Source organism: Anomalospiza imberbis, chromosome 1 (genome assembly GCF_031753505.1).
Source record: "Anomalospiza imberbis isolate Cuckoo-Finch-1a 21T00152 chromosome 1, ASM3175350v1, whole genome shotgun sequence".
NCBI classification, from domain to species: Eukaryota; Metazoa; Chordata; class Aves; order Passeriformes; family Viduidae; genus Anomalospiza; species Anomalospiza imberbis.
In genome coordinates, this window is record NC_089681.1 from 51,365,489 (window position 1) to 51,389,629 (window position 24,141).

Here is a 24,141-nt window from a genome sequence, read left to right on the forward strand (position 1 = left end):
TTTGCTTTCCATCCATACCACTATGAAGAGGGTTTTGTCTCCTGATTTTATCTCTACAGCTTTTATATTAATAAAAACCAGTTTATTTATGTTCTTGCTTCACCCAGCAGGCATTAGTCGTGGGATATGGGAAGAGGGGAGGAGGGGAAAAAAGGTTATTCATGCTACTTCCTTGTCTCATACAGAAAGAAGTTCAGCAGTCAGCCCAACCTATGTTAGCATCTAATGATGGACTATTTGAATGGTCTGCACAACCATCAAGGATCACAGGATGGAAAAAAAAGGGGAAGATGAGCAGTGACACAACCATGTTTACACATCACTGTTCTTTAGAAGCCCTGGTTAGAGGGAGGCCATTCTCATTCTTCAGGGAGTGTGTGGGGGTTGTTTCCTTCCAACACTGAGCCCAAAAAGCTTTTTACACTAAACTCATCAGGTGCTGTGAGGTCCTTTAGTCCCTGGCAGGTTCTTTATGATGGTCAAAATAAATGTGCGAGCATGGCAAGCATAAATCACAGGAGTGTCAGCTGCTCTGAGATAGTGGGGGGTTCTTGACTTTCTTGAATTAGAGAAATACTGAAATTATTAGCTAGATTGTGGTCATTGAAGGGTGTTTTGCCACTGATTTCCATGTGGTGAGGATTTAATACAGTAAATTTCTGATACTGTATTATGTCCAGTTAGCACTGTGTCTTTTACCAAAACTAAAATTCATATCTGTTGGGAGACTCAAACATATTTGATTGTGTCCCTAAACTTTTTAACCTGACTGTAATGGACATTCAGCCAGTGGGTTGAGTTAACAGATAATTTCTTCCCAAGTGAACATAAAATAGCAACACCAGAAATCTGTCTCGTGTCTAATAGTCACAACACAGAAAAAACTGAAACCACAGGCTTACCAGTACATCTTGAATTATGCACTGTTGTCCTGTGTGTGCTAGAGAAATAGTGACAGTCAAATCTACCTTTCATTAGATTTCTCTGCTTCTTCAGAGCAGAGATACACAACTAATGTTAAGATTTGGTGCTTCTGTTAAAGAAAGATGAGGAGAACATGGGAAAAAAAGGACTGGAAGTTAAAATACCCAAATTAAACCTCCTCAGCCCAACTTTAGGCCATTTCCTCCTTTTCTGTCACTTGTTACTTCAGAGAAGTGACTGACCCCACCTGGCTATCACCTCCTTTCAGGTAATTTTAAAGAGCAATAACATCCCCTCTGAGGCTCCTTCAGGCTAAAGAACGTGCTTATGGGCTGGACCCTCAGCCCATAAGCCTTGTGCTCCAGACCCTCCCCCAGCTACATTGCCCTTTCCTGGACACTCTGGCACCTGAATGTCTATTTTGTTGTGAAACTGAACACAGGATTCAAAATGACAGAAAGTGGCCCATTGAACACAGTCAGCAGCTGCATTAGGACCCTTGGATCCCATCCAGCCCTGTAGACTTGTGTGTGTCTTAACTGGTGTAGCAGGTCACTGACTATTTCCCTTTGGATTGTGGGGGCTTCATTCTGCTCCCCATCACTGTCTTCCAGCTTAGGGGGCTGGATACCCAAAGAACAACTGGCTTTACTATTCAACACTGAGGCAAAGAGGGCATTAAGTCCCTCAACCTTATCCTTTGTCACTGTGTTTATCCCTGCATCTTATAAAGGGTGGAAATTCTCCTTAGCCCTCCTTTTGTTGCTGATGTATTTATGGAAACATTTTTTATTGTCTCCTATGGCAATAGCTAGGTTCAGTTCTAGCTGGGCCCTGTTGCTTCTAATTTCCTCTCTATATAACCTCAACACATCCATGTAGTCCTCCTTAGTTGCCTGCCCATTCTTCCAAAGGTCACAAACTTTTTTTTTTTCCCTGAGTTTCAGCCAAAGCTCTGAGCAGCCAGACCAGTCTTTTTACCTGCCAGCGCATCCTTCAGCATAAGGGGATGGCTTGCTACTGCAGCTTTAAAATTTCCTTCTGAAAGCATGTCCAGCCTTCTTGGACTTCTTTACCCTTCAAGACTGTCTCCCAAGTGGCTCTGTTAACCAGAGATTAATGTAATTTAATTTAATCTGTTATGTCACCACACTGAAGGGGCAGGAATTTCTAGCAGCAAAGTCTTTGCCTGAGTTGGTTTGCCTTTTATCATTCTTGTTTCTGAAAGGGATACCATAAAATGATCATTACTTCAAGTGCTAGATTTAAAAAGGTTTTGAAATTTGGTGGGTCTTTTTGACTTAGGCAAGGATTTTTAGTTCATCCTGTTAGCCTTGGAAGCCAGCAGTTTTCTGGCAAACTAGTGCTACTTGTCTAAACAGGCTGTTCTGCTGGCTGTCAGTGTGGCTGTTGGCTTTGGGATTCTTTTTGTTCCATGCCATTACTTCTGTACATCAAAATCTCTATAGTTTGGAAGATTTATAGCAGGTACATTTCTGGAAGAAAAGCAAGGTGCATAGCAAAAGGACAACAGAGCAACCACACTAGTGAAAAAAGAACGTGAACAAAACCCTTTTCTAGACAGCAAATGGGAAATGCAGTCTATTTCCAGTTGGGTCACTTTTCTGTATTGGGAGTTCATTCCCATGAGTTCATCTCTGCAATCTGTGAAACACAGACTGGCTGCACCAACCAGCATGGATTCATTCTCCCTTCTGGTGCTGGCAGTTTTTCACTCAGTGGAAATGGAAGCAGAGTCCTTTTCCTGTAATGGAAACGTCTCAGTGCTCTCCTGATGGCAGCTATAGTCACTCTTTGGAGAGAAAAAGCACAAATACTTGGACTGTGCCTTCCAAATTACAACCATACAGATTCTTGATTGTGCTGATTGCACATCTTCCTTTTAAAGTAGTTTAAATGGGTCAGTTAGAGATGTTAGTCCTTAATGTTTTTTTATTTCTTGTTGAAAGATGTAAAACCGGTTTGCTTTAGTTTTTAAAGCAATTTGAAATTGAATTTGCTGTTAAATTGAACTTGAATTTGCTCTGTCCTAGCTAGGTGTCAGAATGGCTGCATTAAACACTGTTCACCTTTCTCTTCCTTCTGGCTTCTTAGAACGGTCAGATAGGAAGGTGGAATAAAGAAGTTGACACTAAATAGTGAAAAGCTGAGGTGTCAGAGTTCGTATTAGGCTGAAAGGAGGAGAGCTGATCAATGTGAGTGAGGTTTTCTGGCATGGCTGGAAATTCCTTCCAGGGCAGGCACTGTTGGGGATTGCCCATTAGGGGTCAGTGAAGCTCCGTCAGTGGAGGAGTCTGTTCCCTGCCCTGTTGGATGAGCAATTCCTTCTCACCGCACCGCTTCCTCCTGAACAAACGCCTCTTCTGCCAAAACTCCTGCCTTTTCCAAAGCAGCAGCCTGAAGCGGTGCTTAGCACTGAAAATACAGCCAAAGAAATGCACGAGTGTGTTGTTTTGGTACAAGGAAGGAAGTACGGAAGTATTAGAAAGACACTTTATATTCATATGCAAAAGTGTGTTTTCTTAGGTATCTTTTCTGACAGAAAAGCTATTGGTGGCTAACTTCCAGGTAGCTAACTGCATGATAGATACAATCTGTTTAGTTGTACTTGATGATCCCCTTCAGTGACTTACTCAAAAATCAGTAAGTATCCATAAGGGCCTTCTTAATTTCCTGATAAATGAATCAAATGTAAAAAAAAAATCCCAGAAAACCAAAAACACCACCCTCAGTGTGATTTATTACCTTGCTTTTGCTTAGGACTCATAACAGTGGTTTTTTATTTATAGAATTTCTTGTGGAATCTGTTTTCTGTACTTGATTAAATGGCCTGGAGTGAAACTATTTTTCCTTCCAACTCTGGCCAAAATATAGGTAAACTGTCTCTTGTCAAGGGTGTTTTCCTTAAAATTGTAAAGGTATACTTTTTGTTTTAATGCTAGGTACTATAGAGTTCTACTTCAATTAATTGTTCCTCAAGGATGTTGTGTCACAGAGGATTACAGGGTCAATATTTTTAAAACTAAACTTTATGTCAGTCTGGCCATGTGCCAGCCCTTGCAAAAGAATCCAGCTTCCTGTGGATCCTAACAAATAGTTCTAAAATATTTAGTTTTATTTTAGTTAAAAGTTTTAATTTGTATTTCCTTTCTTGAATATGATTTTGGCTCTTAGAAAAGAAGAATCCTGGTTGGTATTGGCTATGATTTTAGTTGTGATGAGGGAATTAAGATGCTTGTTTAGATTAAAGTTGTTAACTTTCTTCTAACCCAGAGTTCCTTATCATGTTCTCTAAAGGTGCCTTATGTTGTATTTAAGGATTATAAAATCTACCATGTGTATCTCAGTGTGTTAATACGCACAATCCCACAGACACCTTCCCCAGCTGGCGTAAGATTTTGGGTCCCTAAAAGCTGCCCAGCACTGAAGAAAAAGGTCAGTTTTTTTCCTCAGGGACAGTGATGCGGATTCACAGTAACCATGTAAACACAGGCTTTATGGAATTGTCCAGGCATGCCTGGAAAGAGGGAAGGCAGTAGTGGAAGGCAGTAGAGGAAAGGAAGCCAAAATGTGTTAACTGCCAAATTATAAAATTACTTTATGCTCCAGGCTTCTGACTGTAGTCCTTGCAGGATACTGCAGCTGCCCCTAATGGGGTGTTAGTGGCATGTCAGGGGGGAATGACAAAATCTAAAGAGCAACAGCCACTGGAAGGAAGAGGAGGCCAGAACATGCATTTGCAGCCAGAGATGACCTCTGGATAAAGGCATTGATTTTTTGGCTCCAGTGCAGTTTTGATTTTTAAGTATAGAGAAATGGAAGGTGCTGGTCAAGCCTCATTAACTTAATCCCCTATGTTACAGATAAACATAAAATGGGCTTTTTCCCCACTGCAATCCTAAAATAGACAAGGATTTACAGAAAATAAAGTTTTTCTCCTGCTGGGCAGGAAGTCTTGATGGTAAACTGCTGTCCCTGAGCTGATGAATCATAATAGCAAAATGGATTTTTTTTTCTCAAGAATTGGTCCAATTGCTTGCATTTTTTAAGACCCATGTGGATTATTGATATCTTCAATATACTGTGGTGGTAAGTGCTAAATCATAAAAATAGACCATGGGAAAAAAGAGCTTTTTAAATTTTATAATCTGCTAATTTGTTTCATCCCCCAGCATTCTCTTACAGGAAGAAACAGTTGAACAATTGTTTCCTTTCTACCATTTCTATGGTAAAATAACTTCCCATAATTTTGAGATCTTATATCAAGTGTTTCCATCAGTCATATCCTTTGCAGTCTTGGCAAGTCCTGTTATCTTTAGTTGTTCCTGTTATTGAAGGCATTTCATACCTTTAAACATCCTTACAGCCCTCCTCTGTACAACTTTTATCATCCCTTTTCAAGAGGGCCAGAACTGCATTCAAATATGTGGTTTCAGCATCAGTTTACACAATACCGTCTTATCATTTAATCAGCAATTTATCCAGAAGAGGACTCTTGTTCCATGGCATCTTAGTATCTCTATGAGCCTTCAGCAAGAGATGTGTAGAACGGCTTTTATAAATCCAGGTAAATAAAATCAAGCTGATTTAATCAGTCTATGATGGCTGGATATAACAGATATTCTTAGATCCCCAATATTATTTTTCTACATGACTTATATTCTTTGATTATAGTATCTTAACAACTCTCCCAAATCAATGTCACTCCAATGTCCCTTAGACAATTCTCAGTGGAATGTGTGTGGGAAGGAAGAAAAAATGGCTGGTTTTTGTACATGTATAGTCACCACTCCAAAGAAAGCACAGGCAAGTTACGCTATTTCTGTCACCTTATGTGCCGATTAAAAGCAGTTCAAAAGCTTTGAAAATCTCCACATTGACATATTTAAAATTTTAAGCTTGGTTACATTTAATGTCCACTGGTGCTGGATACAAATCTGTATCAAAATAACTCCCTTCTGCAGGTTTTCATGAACTCTGTGCATCCAGACAAGGATTACTTAAACTGGCAACAAAACACATCTTAATTGAAATCAGTTTGTTATCCTCAAAGTCTTGTTAAAAAGCAGAAATGGGAACATGCCTTATTTGAGAAGCCAAGAATTTAATGTTCATGTAACTGAAATTTCAGTAGACTTAAATAAAATGCAATAAATGGTTACTAAGATTTTACTCCAATTAATAAATTTCACAGTCCCTATTATCCAATTAAATTAATACTTCTCGCTGTATGAAAATAATAAATTTAAACTGTTGCAGAGAAATGCACACAAGCACATGCACACACACTGAGTGGGGAGTGGTGGGGTGGGGTGTTTATGACTGGGTTTCCTCCTCTTCCTTGCCAAGAAGAATGTCATGTTGGCAACTTCTTCCTCACTCTAGGTTCCACTTGGGGCTATTTTTATGTTTGCTGATGCTTCAATGGACCTTGCTTTTTTCCCTGGTCTGCAAGTGTATCTTGTCTGCATTTACAATATACAGTGCATTTTACATGTTTTGGATAATGCTTTCTGCTCTCTTTTGCTCCTAACACTAGTTTTGCCTGGCTCCAAGTTGTGAGTATCTTTAATTTACCATTGATGAGTATTTGCATCCTTAGTGTGATTCCAAGCCCCCTTTTATCAACCCATGCCTGTATTTGTCTAGACCACATCCAGTATTTCCACCTTGAAGGCCTTACTGTTACTCCTATATAATTGCACTGGCTGCTGTATGTGTGAGTCCTAAATGCAAATTTTTTTGTAGAATAACCAGCTGCCACCATTGTCTCTACAAACACTATTGCATCATGTGATTAAAATAAGCAGAAGTACATAGAATGGGGAGTATCTGTCAGATCACCAGGAAAAAAACAAAAGTTGTTACAGCTAAGCAAGCTAAACCAAGGTTACCAGTCAGGCTGAGACAAGTTCAGCCAAAGAGGAGATCCAGAAAACTACTGTAATAAACATCAGATTAAAGAGGCATCGTTTACAACAAAAAGACTAGCAAAATAACTTGCTGTTTTCTATACATAGCTGTAGATCCAAATTAAAACAGGAGAAGGTTGTGTATGCTTATGTTATGGATGCTCTGTCAATCTTAACAAGTAATGTGATCCAAAATGAGCAGTTCTGCTGAAATGAGTTGGTGCTGGACCTTGCTAGGGAAGGGATTGCTCGGGGCTTGTTGTAGTCTGGCCTTGGACAGCAGTTGCCAATAGCAGTTGGAATTTGTTACCTGTGCTCCTGAAGAACAGCTTCTGCTTTAGACTCCTTGAGTAGATATCCTCCTTGTGTTCTCCAGCACAGTTTTTGTGACATGAACCAAAGTACAGCAAGAGGGAATGGTCCTGATCTGAATGAAAATACTCATGTAGGTATGCCTTGTATGGGTTCAGAATCATGGTGAGTCAAGCTTTTAAGAGGCATTTTTTACTTACTGAAGCATTGCCCAGCAGTGAAGGAAGAAATTAAGGAATTAGGACTGGAACCAGGAAGCTAAACAAAACATGTGAAATGTGAGAGGGATATGAAGTTTCATGATGAATGCACTCAGGCAACCAGTAAGATACTTCTGCAAAGGTCATGGCAAGATATGAAATGTTGGTGCAAGAGACCAGGACCATCTACACGTAGATCAAGCTGAAAAATGGAAAAATGCTGTGTGCAAGCCTGGATACACTCATGCTTCAGTGGGAGGAAAAAAATGGAAAGTACCAATACTGAAAGACAAGCACACTTCAAGTTGAATCTCATTCTGTTAGGCCAGTCCTTACTTGTAATGTCTTGATCTCTTTTGTGACAGTTTGGGCAGGAGACACTAGGCTATATAAAATGCTAGCCAGCATCTTGAATTACAAAAGGCAGGGAGAAAAGATCTGATTCTGTGGTGAAACCATCCACTCAGAAAATGCTTTTCAATGCAAAAGTAATAACTGCATGCTATTAGCTGTAATCGTAAACCTAAGCTAATATAATGTTGTTTTTATTCCCACTGAGTAGTTTCCTATGAGTCTGGTCTTTTGCATCTTCTTAATCCCTTCACATGCTACTTCGTGCATTTTTCTTTCTAATGCTCTGCTTTTCTACCTGCTGTCTATGTGCCTCATGCAATTTTAGTGAGCATGCAGGATTATCTATTTAGCAGTAGCTAGCACTGGCTAGCATTTGTGTGCTACCTCTTTTCAACTCAATTACTGACTGTGCACAGGCCAGTAATTGCAGTTTCAGAAAGCTAAGGTTAATGAGTAAATTGAGTTTTATGTCTTCCTGGGTCATAAGATAAAAATTACGGATAAAATGTATTTGTATTGGAGAGATTTAAATAGTGGTGATTGTGCCAGGCTGTGCTGATAGCTCATAAGGAGTCTGCTGAAATAGAAAATGTCATTGATAATGAAACTCAAAAGAGGATGGAAGAGAGGTATTCTAAATAGTTCAGCTTCTCTTTTCCCCCTTAATGGACACTTCATGCCATTTGACCAGTGATAAAAAGTGAACTTTTTCTGCAGTAAGACCAACTTTTACTATGCACTGCGCAGCTCTAAGTAGGTATCATAAGTAAATTTCTGTGTTTGAGAGACAAAAACAACAAAAAAGAGGGGTTTGTCTGATGAAGGGGTCTAAATTAAAATTTGACATTTGCCTCCAGGTGCCTGCCCATCTCTGGATAGGTCAAAAAGCAGTCCCTGCAGTACATCAGTTATCAGTTTGATCAACAGGCAACAGGGTTCTTTAATAGAATCAGTCATCCTGTTCTATTCAGTTACCATTTAGAAACTGAATTCCTATTGAATTAATATGGAGCTCTTTTGTATGTTTCAGTTTTTATAAACTTTAGCAAGTCAGTGGTTTCAGAGAAAGTCCAACTTGTCTGATCTCTTCCATGAGAAGAGGAAGAGGTTAGGCTGCAGTAATGGCTTTCTGAAAGCAGTGTGCCTTTTAAGGTCCACATCTCCCTCTTATAGCAAAACATAAGAGTAAATAAGATGAATAAGAGGTAGAATGCAAATGTGGGTAGGTGTGTGGGACAGCCAAACCTGATGTCTCAAGTGCTGCACACCAGGTAGTAACTCAGCTGGGAGTCAGATCTGTCCTCCCTTGCTTGGGCCACTCAGTGCCTTATGCTTTCCTTCTTTCCTTAGATCCCCTCACTCTCCTGTGAGGAGCTTCAGCAAGGGTGGGCCTGTGTCCTTCCTCGTCTGGCACACTGCGATAGCACATCTGGACAGCCTCATCTTTAATCTCCCTTAAAAGCTCCTCAGTAGAAAGTGTCTTTGCCATGGCTAGCACCTTGACCTCTCTCCTCAGTGAGAGAGGGACACCCATTGTGTTCCCTTCTGTCTCATTTTACCCCGTACAAAGCTGTGTTAGTGAGGGCTCAGGAGCTCAGTAACCATGTAGGGCTTCAACCACTCTGTGTGCCTGCCTACTGTTACTTTAGGGAAGAGAATTGCAGGAGTGTTTTTGGAGAAAATTAAATTGGATGGAAGCATGTCACAAGTAGATTGGATTTACATGGGAGAGTGGAAATGGAAATGGAAGAGAAACGGAAGAAGGCATGAGACTAGTCAAGCAAATATCGATGAGGAAACTGTCCTCCTTACTATTAAACCTGTATTGTCAGGCTGTCAGATTTAGTGGGAGAAGTGTCTGCCTTGTCAGTGCTAGCTGAGGCCAGCTGAGCTCCTGGTGTGCCCAGATGAGCCATCAAAGCAGCCTCTTGCCAGCCAGAAGGGAGGTGGCTGAGCACTGTGCAAGTGACACACCAGCACCCCTCTGGCAGCCCCAGCAAGCAGAGCTCAGACCCCTGGATCAGGATCCAAGGAGCTGTCACATGAAAGTCCCATGCACACGTGGACCTACAGGACAGGCCTGCCAGGAGCCTCCAGAGCACTACTGCACTGGGAGCAAAAGAATTAGAAGGAATGGAAAGAAGGAAGGAGGAAAGAAGCAGACAGGCTGAAATGGAAGAGAGAAACTGAAAAAATATTGATAATATTAAAAGCATAATCTAGATCTTGCTGACAAAATCATTAGCATATGAGTGGAAGCAACTAGATTTCAACTAGAAATGGTCTGTATGTACTTTGTTTCTGAAATATACAATGTCAGGCTACTTTTTTGGTGGACAGAAAACTTCAGCCCTCAGCTTTTGTTGAAACTATGTCAACTACAGCAGCAAAACCTCTTTTTCTAGCATTGCAATATTTGACATGACATTCCAAGTGATGTGCAAGACAGTAGAACCAAAGGGGAGATGCATTAATGGAGGTAAGTATTTCCTGTATTCTCTGTCCTGGTTTCAGCTGAGACAAAGATAATTTTCTTCCTAGTAACTGGTACAGTGCTCTGTTTTGGATTTAGTATGGCACTAACATTTAAAACACACTGCTGTTTCCCATTGTTGCTGAGCAATTTACAGCACTTTTAGCTTCTTGTGCCCTGACAGTGAGAAGGCTGGAAAGGCATAAGCTGGGAGGGGACAAAGCTTGGACAGCTGACCCCAATTGACCCAAGGGATATCCCATACCATATGGCATCATGCTCTGTATATGAACTGAGGGGGGAGCTGGCTGGGGACCACCACTCAGAAACTGACTGGTACCAGTTGGTGGTGAGCTGTCACATTGTGCAACATTTAATTTGTATATTCAAATTATTTTATAATTATTATTTTCTTCATTTTCTGTCCCATGAAACTGTCTTTATCACAACCTATGAGTCTGAGTCTTTCTACTCTCTCCCCCGCCCCACTGGTAGTGGGGCAGTGGCTGAGGGGCTGTGTAGTGCTTAGTTGCCAGCTGGGGGTAAACCACAACAATTGGATGAACTTACTTAATGCCCATTGCATTATGCCCTTTTCCTCCTCCCCTGTGGATACACAAGCACCTAAGCATATGTCAGGTAGTCTGAAAATGTTGCTGGCATTGAGAAGGGCAGTGTCCTTGACCTCTCACCTCTGGCAGAGCTGTAACTTAGGAATCCCTCAAATTCTGAATTGGAGCCATGAAAGCATTTTCTCCCATTTGTTTATACTTTTTGGTAATGCAGCATAACAAAGGTATATAGGTATATCCTGGTAGTTCTTTGCCTCCATCCCCTTTTTTGCTAATTTCCACATAATAGGTGCCTATATTCCACAGTTTTTCTGGTCAGATGAGAGTAATCTCTCATAAGGACTAGTAGTTATTTTCTAGGGATTTCCAGAACCATATTTCCTAATATTTCCATAACCAAGATGGATGTTTCTAAGGGAATAACTACATGAGTGCTCGCAGCTGTGTTCAAAACATAGTGCAGCCAAAGTCTGTTGTGAGTGCATATTACACACCCAAAATTCAGTTCCAGACAGTGTTGGGGCTTCATTTTAAGAGATCATTTTAGTTCCTAGGCCTCTTAATGCTAATAAAAATTCTTGCCGTTGCAGGATTAGTCAATGGCAAAACCCATCTGAAATATGATTTTTTTCTCCCACTGAAACTGTGGGTGGAGGTCTGGGTTTGCATCCTTACTCTCTTAACTATTCTTTCTATTCTTTATTCCTGGCCAAAGCAGAATTGGTTGGGATTGTGATCCTGAACATCTTTAAATAACCATTTAATAAGTGTTCTGTTTTTCTCATTATAGGAACAAATTTCAGATCTGAGATTTGGGTGTCTCTGTAGCTCTTTCCTAGGCTCTACATTATTATATTAGCTTGTGACTCTAGTCCTGAAAAAGATTGTAATTTCATCCTCACATTTCAAAAGGTTAATCTCTTCTCATTAACAATAAGGGGTCACATCATGTGGCTGAAAAAAAATAAAAGTAACATACATCTGAATTTCCTACCCATGTGAGCAGTGGAAAAATGAACAGGAGTGGGAAGGAGTCATCACATCATATACTAACTCATTTAAATCTGGATGCTTAAATTAGGTTCCTCCACCAAGTGGAATCAGAACGAGTCATCTCTGTCACTGTTAGGAAAGCCAAGAGAGATTAGGCTCCTAATTTATTTATCAAAATATTTGATTGTACTTTATTATGTGTTAAATATCTTATAAAGGTGCTCTGATTATCTTGCCTTCTTCCCAGCCTCTCAGCCTCTTTAACTGCTAACTTCCTGATCCTTGCTGACCTTACAGAAATACACCAGAAACGCTCCTCCTGAGCTCTAGAGCAACAGGAAACAACAAAGAAACTTGAAGAAAGCCAAGACAAAAAAATGTTCAGAAAAAACTTCCAGAGATGAAGAGGAGGAGCTGCAAATGTGTGTCACAGCCACAACAGTAGCTCCTTCTCTCACCCCACATGGGCTGTGAGAACTTAATGAGCAAAATTGTCCACGCACTTAATAAATACTTGGACTGAAGGACTGAAGAAGGTCATATTTTAAAGACCTAACTGCAGACAATTGATCGTGATGGGGCTAACAAGGTTTTTCTAGGAGGCAAAAGTGTGACTCCAGCAGAGCCATAGAAGCAGGAGCTGTCATGGGAAGGGCCCTGAGCTCTTGGTCCTCACAAGTGGATGTCCAGGATCCCCTGTGGGGCTGTAAGGGCTCCACTGCTGCAACAGCCTTCCTGCCATTGGCTTCAGCAGCCTAAATGCTGCAGGAACCTTTAATCTGAGTCTAGCTAGATGAAAGCAGCTACACGTGTAAGTAGCAATGCCGTAATGGCAGCTTTGATTACAGTGTAGGTATCTTCAAAAATAGATGATCTTGGGAATCAAGGTCAGGATGTGATTATGAGAATTACAGGCTTTCCTAAAAGTGCTGAGGAAAACAAAAACACAAACTGAGAAACTTATTGATTCTTCCATTTTAACCCTGATGACCAGCTACATCAAACTGATCTGCTGGGAGCCATCACAGACAAATCCACAATAAAAGAAACACTGCGTGGATCAGCAGCAGACATCAGAAACCTTCCCAGAGGAGAGGTAAGGAATGTAGAGCTGCCCTTGTCACTTCTCCTTTGGTAAATGACTACTCAAAAACCCTAATTAAGTTTCCATCTTTAAAATGTGATTTCCATTTGGTCCCTGAGGTTTAAAAATAGTGAAAAGATTTCAGCAATTGATGACACTCTCAGTTGTACTAAATTAAAGCGTAGAGGAATAAGGAGTTGCTACTGGTGTCACATAGTAATGGTATCTCCTTTTCTTCTTGCCCTTGCACCAGGTTGCTGTTCCCCACCACCATGCTCCCAGGCAGCAGCCACATACCAGAGAGGCAAATCACACTACAATGGTGCTTGGTGGTCAGAGTAAGTTTTTTATCACTTTTGACTTCATCTAGCCCTTGAATCCCTTCATTCAGCCTTGCCCACATGCATGCTCTTTCAATCTTTTCTCACATACTCAGGCTTGGGAAAAGAGGTAACGATTTTTCCTTTATGGGTGTTTTTGACAACAGCTTAACTTTACTGACCACTATGGAAATTCTCTAGATTTGCACTGCTGTGAACTAAACTGGGCTCAGGGGATCCATGTGTGTGGGTTATAGACTCCTTAATTGCATGTGGGCAGCATTGTCCTCTGACTCAGAAATATCTCTGCCTTGGGAAAAAATAATATACTCCCAAAAATTATTGTTGTTCTCCATTCACAGACTTGATCTCTTTAACATTGCCCTGCATTTGTCTTCACAAAATTTATTGGATAAATGGCAAAAAAGGCTATTAGTTTTTTCCACTGAAATATGTGAGTGATAAACACATCTGTTATCTGAACAGATATGAGAATTCTTTACAGATATGGGAATTCCTTACAAATCCATTTCTCACACTGTTATACTCCTGTACAGTAATTGGGCATGTTTTTGATTGAACAGTCCCTGATTCAAAAGCATCTCACCTGCTCTTAATATGAAGGCAATAAAAACGTAGCTATGTGCTCTGTTTCTGGCACAGCTTCAGCTCTTCCACATTACTTAAATCGTGACCATATATTCCAGTTAGCTTAGGCTTCCGGCTTTAAAAGCCCAGTGTGAGTAATGGAGGGAAAGCAATCTGATTAGCTGGTGGAGCTGACTAAAAGGCACCTTCATTACAAAGGAGCTTAAAAAAGGAGTAAAACTACATGAAATGGATTAAAGGTATAATAATAATGATAGTATCAAACAGCATAACAAAGAAAAATATCTGCATTCAACTGATATTAATATTTAATAGATGGCACAGGCATGTCCATGGCTTTATATTCTTCTGTTTTAATGATCTTTACCACAGCTTGAGGTCCTTTGTCTTGTCTCCTTCTACTGACATCAGCTGGAGGAGAAAAAGATTAAAACAAGGGTAATTCCCCCATGGTCATTGCTTGGCACTATTTCTGCTTTGCTCAGCCATGAACTGAAGTTTAAAGGATGAAGTACTGTCACTCATGCTGATTCTCCCCTTCACCCCATCTTACCTGGGTTAACCACTCAGCCAGTCACCACAGAAACACATGGCTTCTTTGCCACCCCACAGCCTCATATCGGGAACGGCACCATAATCTCATTAGGAGGTTGAATTTGCCATTGAAGCTTGAATTCCCATAGCAGGAGGGGAGTGGGCTAATGCAATTAAGCAAATTAGCATCTTGAGCCACTGCATGATATGTGTCCGATACCATGAGCAAAGACTAGGTAGTTTTCTTCCACTCCTAAAAAAAAAATAAAATCAGCTAAACCAATACTCCAGCCCTCTCCCCACACATTATTCAAGGAAATACTGTAATCCCCTCTCAGCTGTAAAGGGCTTTACAAATGGGAAGAAAATTTTTCACTTGACCTAAAGCCAGAATTGTTTGCCTTTCTTTTTCCCAGTGCTTGGATCCCAGTGGTTCTGATTATTTTTATCAGTGGTTATGCTTCTAAACGTAAAGTAAGTAAAATCAGAACATTTTGTTTTGCTCTTTTCTTATGGTATGTGACAGTGGTTACCAGATCAGAACAAACTCCTGTTGATTTCTAATCTATTTTGATGTGAAGTGTTTCTTAAGTGCTATGAATAATTCTTTTAAAATACACTAGATTTTCAAGAGATAATTCTGGCATATTCAGTAATTCTCTGGAAATGCAGATTATTAAATGCCTAAAGCAGCGCTTTTCTGCCTTTTGTTGTGGGGTTTTGTGGCTAATCCAGTTCCCTCCTCCCTCCCTCACCCTTCCAAGTAAACAAAGCCGCAAAAGCGGACTGTAGCAAGAATCAGGAATCATAAATCTTTGAATAATATCCTGGCACATGAGTTTCAAAAGCAACATATTTCTCTGGGAGCCCAGGGGAGAGTGCGAGAGAGACAGGGAAGGAAGGGAGCAGTGGTACCCTCCTGAGGATAATTCTGCCGTTTCCATCACAACATTTCTTCCTGGGGAGGAAGAAGTTGGAACGGCCTGGGTAGGACCTAGGAGCCTCTTACGCATATCAATTACCGAGGAGGTTATGCCGCTGGCTGCTCGCTGTCTTCATCATTGAATGAGAAAGGCAGGAATAACAAGTGCATTTTAGTAGATGTTATTGTGGTACCACTCATCTCCTCACAAACAAATCCCAGTCTGCCACCAGGCACTGCAGTCAGAAGGAGTGGAAGCATGGGTTATTACTAAGTAAGGGCATTGGCTATACACTCAACTTTATATAATACATGGTTCCTACCCTAAGCTGCTTAAAAAATAGATGTATATTATGTAGGCAGTATACATAGTCCCAAAGGATAGTGTAATCTTAGCATTTTTTCCTGAAAATGCGAGGGACTTCAAGACTGAGTCAGTGCTGAGAATATCTGTCACAAGCTTGAAAATAGAACATAGTGTAGATAATGCTGCAGTTATATGAAAAGCGTCACGAAGCTGAGTATTTCAGTGGCCACAAACTCCCAAAATGTCAGAGCTGAGCTGGTACTGAAGAGACACTGATATGTGCTGAAACAGAAAACACAGGACTGAGTTTCACAAACAAAATGAGCTCTGCGCTGTGATGGCAATAGCCATACAGTTTGGATTAAATTATTTTGATATTTATGGTATCAGATCAGATAAGGACAAATTAAAAAAAAAAAAAATTAAATATTGTTTTTCCTCCTGGTACCATTACAAAACAGAATTACTTTCCTATGTGAGTTCTTATGTAACACTGTAAAGTAGTCCTGTTTTGCCTATTTGGTTTTTCCCTTTTATCATGTTTGGATTTAAATGTAGCCCTAATCCTGCATATCCTGCTTTGAAAAGCTTAGATCTGTAATGTATTGTATGGTATTCTTTAAAAGGCTTCGCTCTTTACTGTGTGGTAGCACCGAGTTAACAATATAAATTTCAATTCTTAACCTTATATTTGATAGTTTTGCTTGGGTTGTATTCTTCATTTAATACAATGTAAAATTTCAAATATGCATACTAATTGGTATATATTCTTGAGAGTTCTTCAGGGATAAACACCATAAATGTGTCATTTTGGGGAAGGAAAAAAAGATAAATTGAAGCCATATTTTGTATCCATCATGAAAGGCTGTGAATGCTGTTCCTGCAGTGGATGGGTGTTACTTGCTCTTGAGGAGGTGAGGCAGGAAAGCACTGCCAAATACCCAAGACTAGGTTTTCCTGATCACCTTTCATCCCATAGTGAGGTAATGAGTTCACTGAGCAGCTGTTATCTTTTTCCCTCTCCTTCCCTGTTCTCTTTTTGATGGTGTATTTACTGTGATTTTCCATCATACAAAGGTTTCAACAGGTAGTTTCAACAGCTCACCTCTACTACAGATGAAACATAAAAAAACCCACCAGAATGCAGCTCTGCAGCTACATCTCTGCATTGACCTACTGCCAGACTTAAACATAATGGTTTCAAACTCTGCAAGCCTCTGCAAGCCTGATTATGTTTTATGCTTGGAAAAAAGCATGAAGCATGGGTAGCCTCATGAAGATGGGAGGATAATACCTTAAAAATTATGCTTCAGGCAACAAGTATTTGACGAGAGGAGTAATGTGGCCCAAAGGAAAAAGGGGATTTTAATACTCTGAATGGGCAGGAGTTAGAAGAGAAGAGAAAGCAGGAGATGGAGATAAACAAAGGCAGGGACATGCTTCAGGGAAAGTGTAGTAAAGGAAGAGAATCTAAATGGCAAAAGTGAACCTCCCTTTTATCCTCTTTTTGTGTTTCATACAGTCACATCAGCACAATAGGTATTCATCTAGACCACAGGATCCATTCATAACTTTTTAATCTCATCAGGAGTCTGTTAAAATAGTGCATGGCTTTGCCTCCTGAGATAATGAACTCTTGTCTTGAATGAAAAAAGGATGGTGTACTGACCCCAAAATTAAGGCAACTAAAGGGAGCTTTAAAGTTACAAAATGTGATAAACTTAAAAATAATCAGGAACAATTGCCAATTTAATAGGTAGTAAAATCCTTCTTGGCCTTCCGTGAAGAACCGGGGTTTTACAAAAACATCTCTGGAATGTGGAGAAAACAGATTTTTAGTACAAAAGTCCAAAAGAAATGAGAAAGCAACCCGTAGTGAGGCACTGCCACATCCAAATGAATTGCTGTTGACAGACAGCAAAAAGGATGAGTCAGATGTACATTCTTCATTCAGGTGATGGCTGTCATACCATAATGTTTTACATTATTGTTCACTGTTTATTGCTAAAGGGAATTGTCCCAGTTTTAATATCAGCACTTTGCCCCCATGCTTGTTTTTTGGGAAAAGTAATATTGATTCATGTAGAGCAGGTAACTAAGAGCAAAGCAAAATATCAGGGAAAAAAAAAAGGTAAAAATAATGACTCCTTTGCAGGAAAGGCTGTAGTTATGATGCAAATGATACAAAATAATGTATTCATGAATTAAAAATGAGAGGTGGCACAAACATAAACTCATTGTTGTTGAAATGGAATTGCACTGCCGTGTTCCTCATTAATTACCACGTTATGCTGAGACTCCTCGGGGCAAAGCTTACCCCCCTCGGAGGGGTGAAAGGCTTCTGCACGACTGAACACAGAAAACAGAGGGACATCCTCATGCAAGAAAGGTCTGTGGTGTGTGGGGTGGATTTGTTAGAGGGAGGCACAGCCAGCAGGTGTTGTACACAACCACAGTGTCTCATGGAGCCTCCACCAGTCCCTTCCTCCTCCCTACCCTCCATATTCTTCATCCACCTGGAAAGGGTGTGTGGCAAGTGGAAGAGAGGGAGATACAAGTCATTGTCAGGCTGCACTGGGATAGTTTTCCAAATATACTGTAACAGAAAGTATGTCCTAGACCTATGGGTATTTTATTAATTGTTGGAAGGTAATTTTATCTGTAACCTTACTTTTATTTTTCTCCTCATCCATATTTTGTCTCCTTCCCCCCCAAATTTTCCACTTTGCTGTGTGATGATGATTAATTTGCAGAATTCTGGGTGTGCAATGTAACTTACAATCTGATGCCAGTTATATGTAACATGTGCCAAAACAGGCTCAGCACAGATCTTCATAAAATGATGAAAGGTTAACCCAGTTCTCATCTCTGAGTAGTTCTCAGCACACAGAGCTACAGTGCCTGCTGGCTGGGGCTTCAGATAATGTTGACCAACACATTTCTTACTTTTAACTCACAGAGTAAATCCTTTTCAAAGGAAACTAAAGTTATGTTTTTAACTACTGAAATATTTCTTAACTGTCCTAATAAACAGAAAATATTAAAGATGTTCCTGTGATAACCAACTGATCATTTTGGGACTACAAACTCTCTGGGCTTCTCTACTAACCTTCTATCAATTTCCTTCAAAATATGATTTTTCTCCCCCATTCTGTATTTACTCCTGTTGTTATCCTAAACTTCATTTTATATTTGTTAGCTTAGCTGTTCTTATTGTTGATAAGCTATGATGCAGAGTATGTGTTTTTGCTTATATTTTAAAAATCCTGTAGAGCTCCCTCTCATAGAAAACTGGTAAAGAAAAGCTCATCCCTGTTCTGTTGTCACATTTTCCACTCTAATGCACATTTCTTTTTCACGTCACTCAATTCAGCAAATTCTAAACTTTTGGAAACCTCTCTTTATCATATTCACATAAATGTCTTCAGCATTTCTCAAACACATACAAAAACTATATATGCTGAATGCATGTTAGAAAGAATTATTTGCTTGTCTCTAGTTCCCAGTCCTGCATAGGTCTAAATTTAGTTGACCATAAAATTTTCTGTTGTGTAATTTCATTAATGTTTTCCTAAAGTCTGTCATAGTCTCAAGCCACCAGAATAATATTTCGCTATGAACAAATTTGGTGAATTAAGATCTTCCTTTTTTTTCTACACCGCCAATAAACAGGTTGAAAATGCCAATCATATTATGATATTCCTTGACAAGTTCAATAATTAACAGTTTTCCATTTCTTCTGGTTACCTCTACATACTTTCCACATTGCAGCAAATTGTTAGCTTGTTACAAGACGAACTGTTAAGAACATCCAAAGTCAGATTTTATCAAAACTCTTCAGAAAAATTTTACCTACATGGTTTATTGTGCACTTCATAAGCTCTTGGTGCTTAGAAGACTCTTAGATTTACTGTGGAATGGCTTCATTTTGTTATTTTTAATTAATGTCTATGTTGCATCCAATGCTGAATCATCTTCCGCACTCACACAGAGCAGCAGCTGGTTTGTGATTTCACTTCTGTGCTGACATCCCCTTTTGGAAGGCATGTCTTCCTACTCTTTTTTTCCTCTGGGCTTAATCTAGTCTTACCCAAGCAGTCACAAGCTGTGCCACCATAGTCAGTAGAATTAGCTTTCTCCAGGGAAACAAGCAGCAGAGGCAGCATGTGCAGGGCTCCAGCCCACACTCCAAACCACGCAGCTCCCAGCTCCTCCCTGGGGATGGAGAACACGAGGCCTTGGGACAGAGAGCCAAGGCCACAGCAGCACAGATGGGAGAAAGGGTGGAAAACCAAATCTGGGTGCTGTCTCCTCTCAGCACAGGGCTGAAGGGCTGGGGTCAGACATGAGCAGCACTCCTGGGACCCACTGCTGTGGCATCCCTCCAATGTGCCTGTTCTGAACAAGGGTCAGGATAAAATTCATTTAGGAAGTTGCAGCATCAATGTAAGGACAGCAATATGAACTTGTAATCACTCCCAGACCAAGACACATATCCAATATACCGAGGTTTTGGGCTATCTTTTCTTTAATGCAAAAAGATCTTCATATGACTGTTGGACTAATTATTGCACAGGGGAGGCATTTAAATACATTTAACATCACAAGGCTGGTCGGTGTTAGCACCATGCTGTCACCTCACAATTTTAAATAAAGATTAGCAGAGCTGTAATTCCATCGCCAGGTAAGAAGCTGACAGAGAGATATTTCTTCCCTCAGAAACTGGAGTACAGACTCTAAGCTTTTTTACAAGATAACTAGAAAACTTTTCTTCTTCCTTTTTTTTCCTGCCCTGTCAAGAAACTTCAACTCCATTCAGGGCTCAACTCTGCAACCTGAATTGCAGTATATCAATTAGTTATCAGATTGTAGCTTATTCTTTATGAAACACTATCATTTCTAATACTCAATTATATAAAGAACTGCTTTCATCTAGCCTCAAAAAAGAAAACCCCTAATGTGTTAAAGATACAACATGTCAAAGTTTTTAGCCTCTTTTGAAATTCTAATAATACAGTGCTAAGGACACCTCTTCGATGTGCTACAAGTGTCTGCTGATCTAAAAATATTTTTCTGTGGATATTAACTCCCTGATTTAGTGAACATCTTCATTGTTGAACCTTCTGTTAGAGGTGAAGGGAAACACCATTCTCCATTCTGCTGTAAGAAACAAGCTGTAATACCCTGCAAGACAAGAAAGTAAGCAAAGCTGCTTCTTTGACTTCTGAATAGGAGGTGCTAGTGTATTTATTTAAATTCAAAAATTATAGTCAATGATTTATATACTAAAAGAACATAGAACCCCAACCATACCCCTAACACCATTCTTGCTGAGTTATATTTTGCTGCGATTGTAGGTATTGTGTTCTTCCCTGTTTCCCACAATAGATGGTCCATCTTCCAAACATTCCTCCAGTGAATGGAAATCAGTCTTACGTGCTAATACTTCTCTTTATGTCAGAATAATGTGCTCCTGCTCATTGGCTCTGCTTCTTCTGAGCCTTTAATTTTGGTCCTTAAACACTATTTGCATGTTCCTTAAAAATCCCTAATTCCTCAACTCATTGTAGAGCCTTCTCAGCTGAGTCTAAACTGCAGGAGCTAACTGTGTGCCTGCTTCCAAGGTGCTGCATAACTGAGAGCTTGCCTGTGTGTCACATGGGAAAGCAATGACATGCCTCAAATTTGGATGGGAGCATTGGAGAGGAAATTCCATGTGGAAACACAGGAATTGTGAAGCAGACTTTGGCAATCAGCTTTTCTGAACCCTAACAGAATAGTAGATGCACTGAGGGCAAAGAACTCCTAAACCATCACAGGCAGAGTATTTGTAAGAAGCAATTGTTTGGGATTTTCAGAGGCAGGAAAAAAACTAAGGAGCAGCTGTCTCAAAAAACAGACTTAAATCAAAATGACTACAGCTTCGAAGGGAACTGGCACTAAAGCCAGAGGTCCTAAATGTTTGGGATGAAATGGAGGTAGATTTATAGAAATTACTGAAAAGGGGTAAACCAAAAAATACTTTATCTCTGCCCATGCATCTTAAGAAGAATTTAAGTGCGAATGAATGAAAATTTGGGGGTTATTTTCTTCTGGGAACAGCCTCCTTAGTCATGGTCAGAAAAAAATTGTTGAAGAGGTGCTAAGGGTAGGAAATAATACAGTAGGAATGAAGCACTGTGGAAAAATACTGACTCTAATTGCTAAATTTGGCACAGATATATCTTGGAAGTTGATCCTAGTGAATGTTTGCTATATTGGGGTATTGGTTACTTATCAGAGGTATGTGTGTGTGCAGAATTAGATTTTCTGTAGCTTTCTTCAGCCAACTGTACCATTTGAAATGGATAATTTGTAATATTCTAAGACTGATGTTTTGCTTAGTGTAAGGTGACACTTTCCTTGCAGGATATCCAAACTAATCATACTGCCAAACCAACAGGCATCTTATTAGTCTGGCTCCTCAGTTTTTAAAATGTCTCATAATTCTGTGAAATATTTCTGGTGTTGAGATTCTTTCAAACTGTATCTTACAAACAGTGTCTCCAATAATGCATATCAATTTCAATAACCAGAAACTGTGAAAAGCGTCCATCTTCTGTAAGTAACAAGTATATGACCCATTTTTCTTTTTCTTCATTGAATAACTGATAAATTAATGCTACCTTTCTGTCCCAGCTGCACTCTGTCTATGGAGAAAGACCCAAAATGAGCTGTTCTTCTTCTGGTGCCTATGATTAGAGAGAACCTTTGATTATCAATGATTCTAGACTTATTTGGTCTCTCCTTGTTGCATCTCATCTGACATAAGTGATCCTTTGGAAGTTAGGGAGCTGGAAAATGAGTGGCACACGGTGGTGTGCTACAGACAGTAGTAGATCCCAAGTACTTGTGCCCACAATGGGAAGCAGATGATAAATTTTTAAGCGTGCGTGTGGATGTTTATTGACATCACAGGTGGTTTGTAAGGAGAAAAAGTGCAAATTTATTAATACTGGAAAGCACACTTCCTTTGTTTAGTTCTAAAAGAGGCAACAATTCCAACAGCAGGGTATATACTCCTTGCTACAATAGCATGATATATAATTTTGGAGGTTATTTTCCCACTAGAAATGACAGTTGGCTGTAGTCTGCAGAGATGAAACCATGGGTAACAGACCAAGTCAGTCCTCAGCATGAACTTTTGTGACTCTCAAGCAGGCACCAGACTGGAAAAACTCTGTGGTGCTGAACATAAAGGACTTTACATTCTGACTCTTTGACATTTCCTTGGATATTGAAAGAGGAACAGTGCACACTTGGGAACACCCACCTGTAACAGAGTTGTAGATTTCAGCCTGGGTAGCAGTGACTAACCCAGAGCTGGAAGAACTGGGAGAGGAGGTAGCTCCATGTTTGGGAAGAGTAAGGATGGCTTCACCGATGGGAACCACCTGCTGCTTGCAGAGGGAGGCAGAAGCTCCTCCCCAGCAAGGGTGCAAGAGCCATGTTTGTTTCCCAATCTGATCCTGATCCCAGAAGGTTTCTCACATGCACACACAAAGGTTCAGCACCAGCCGGAATTACTGATAGCAGCCAGCAAGCCCCATCAGCCCCTTGGTGTTTAAGAGTTTGGTCTTTAATCCCTGCAGTCTGAGGAAGCTTCAAAGTCAGACTTCTCACTTGCTGACCTGGCACATGCTGACCTGGCACATGGCCACCTCTGCAAGAGGTGAGGTGCTGCTGTTCTCTCATCCAAGCTGATTGCCTCTGTGTTTTGTGTGGACCCCAAAAATCCCTTTAGAAAGCATTGGTGGTAACTGCACAATGCCCAGGGGCTCCATTGCTAGCTCTGAATGAGCAGGCATGGACAAGGAAAAAGTTCTGGTCATCCATGGAGTTTTATGGCCAAAATGAAGTTTACCAGTGGAGGTAGGAGACTGTGAGTTTGGCTGAATGGATTTTGGGGGAATCACAGTTTTGGATGAATGTGCCTAACATCTCCTGATGTTCTTCTTCTACTGCTAAAGTCACTTACAAGAGCTAGTCATGCAATTATTTCCATTCCCTGATTGAGTTATGGCAATTAGTAATATCATTACTGTAGGACAGAAGCTCCATGAACAACTGAGACCTCTAATAATCAGGTTTTGTACAAATACAGAGCAAGAAGTGACAATCTAGATTTAACTCCTGGGACCAGGAATAAAGCTTTTAAAAAAGGTCTTTGGGGCTTTGAATCAACCCCTCAGGGAGAGAGAGAGCAGTTGAGGGAGAGCTTGCAAAAAAAAAAAAAGTATTTGTGAATTTGTGAACTTGAAAATGTTATGCATTTTTCTGTTGAAACTATGCCTCATTGCTGTTGTTAACATGTCACTGTAACACCTGCTGGCCCCGATTAGGATTCCTCTGGGATGGTATAATCACAGAGCACAATGTGGCCACAAAGAAATTACAGCTCATGAACTGCAACATATAAAGGGGGAATAATAACAGACTCAACCAGATTTATGCTGGGTTATCCATACATATGGCCTGTATGGATGCATTTGTATCTTCATTTACTATTTTGATTTAGCTCTGTAAACATCAGTGCTCTCTCATAACTCTGAGCCTGGCCATTGG

General features: G+C 40.2%; 1 long non-coding RNA gene across 1 annotated transcript; it reads left to right on the forward strand.

Moving 5' to 3' along the window:
* The first annotated feature begins 7,990 nt into the window (after positions 1–7,990).
* On the forward strand, positions 7,991–19,855 carry LOC137475040 (uncharacterized). Its single transcript, XR_010999657.1, has 3 exons — positions 7,991–12,857; positions 13,099–13,177; positions 14,725–19,855. It is a non-coding gene; the product is annotated as an uncharacterized lncRNA (long non-coding RNA).
* The last annotated feature ends 4,286 nt before the right edge of the window (positions 19,856–24,141 follow it).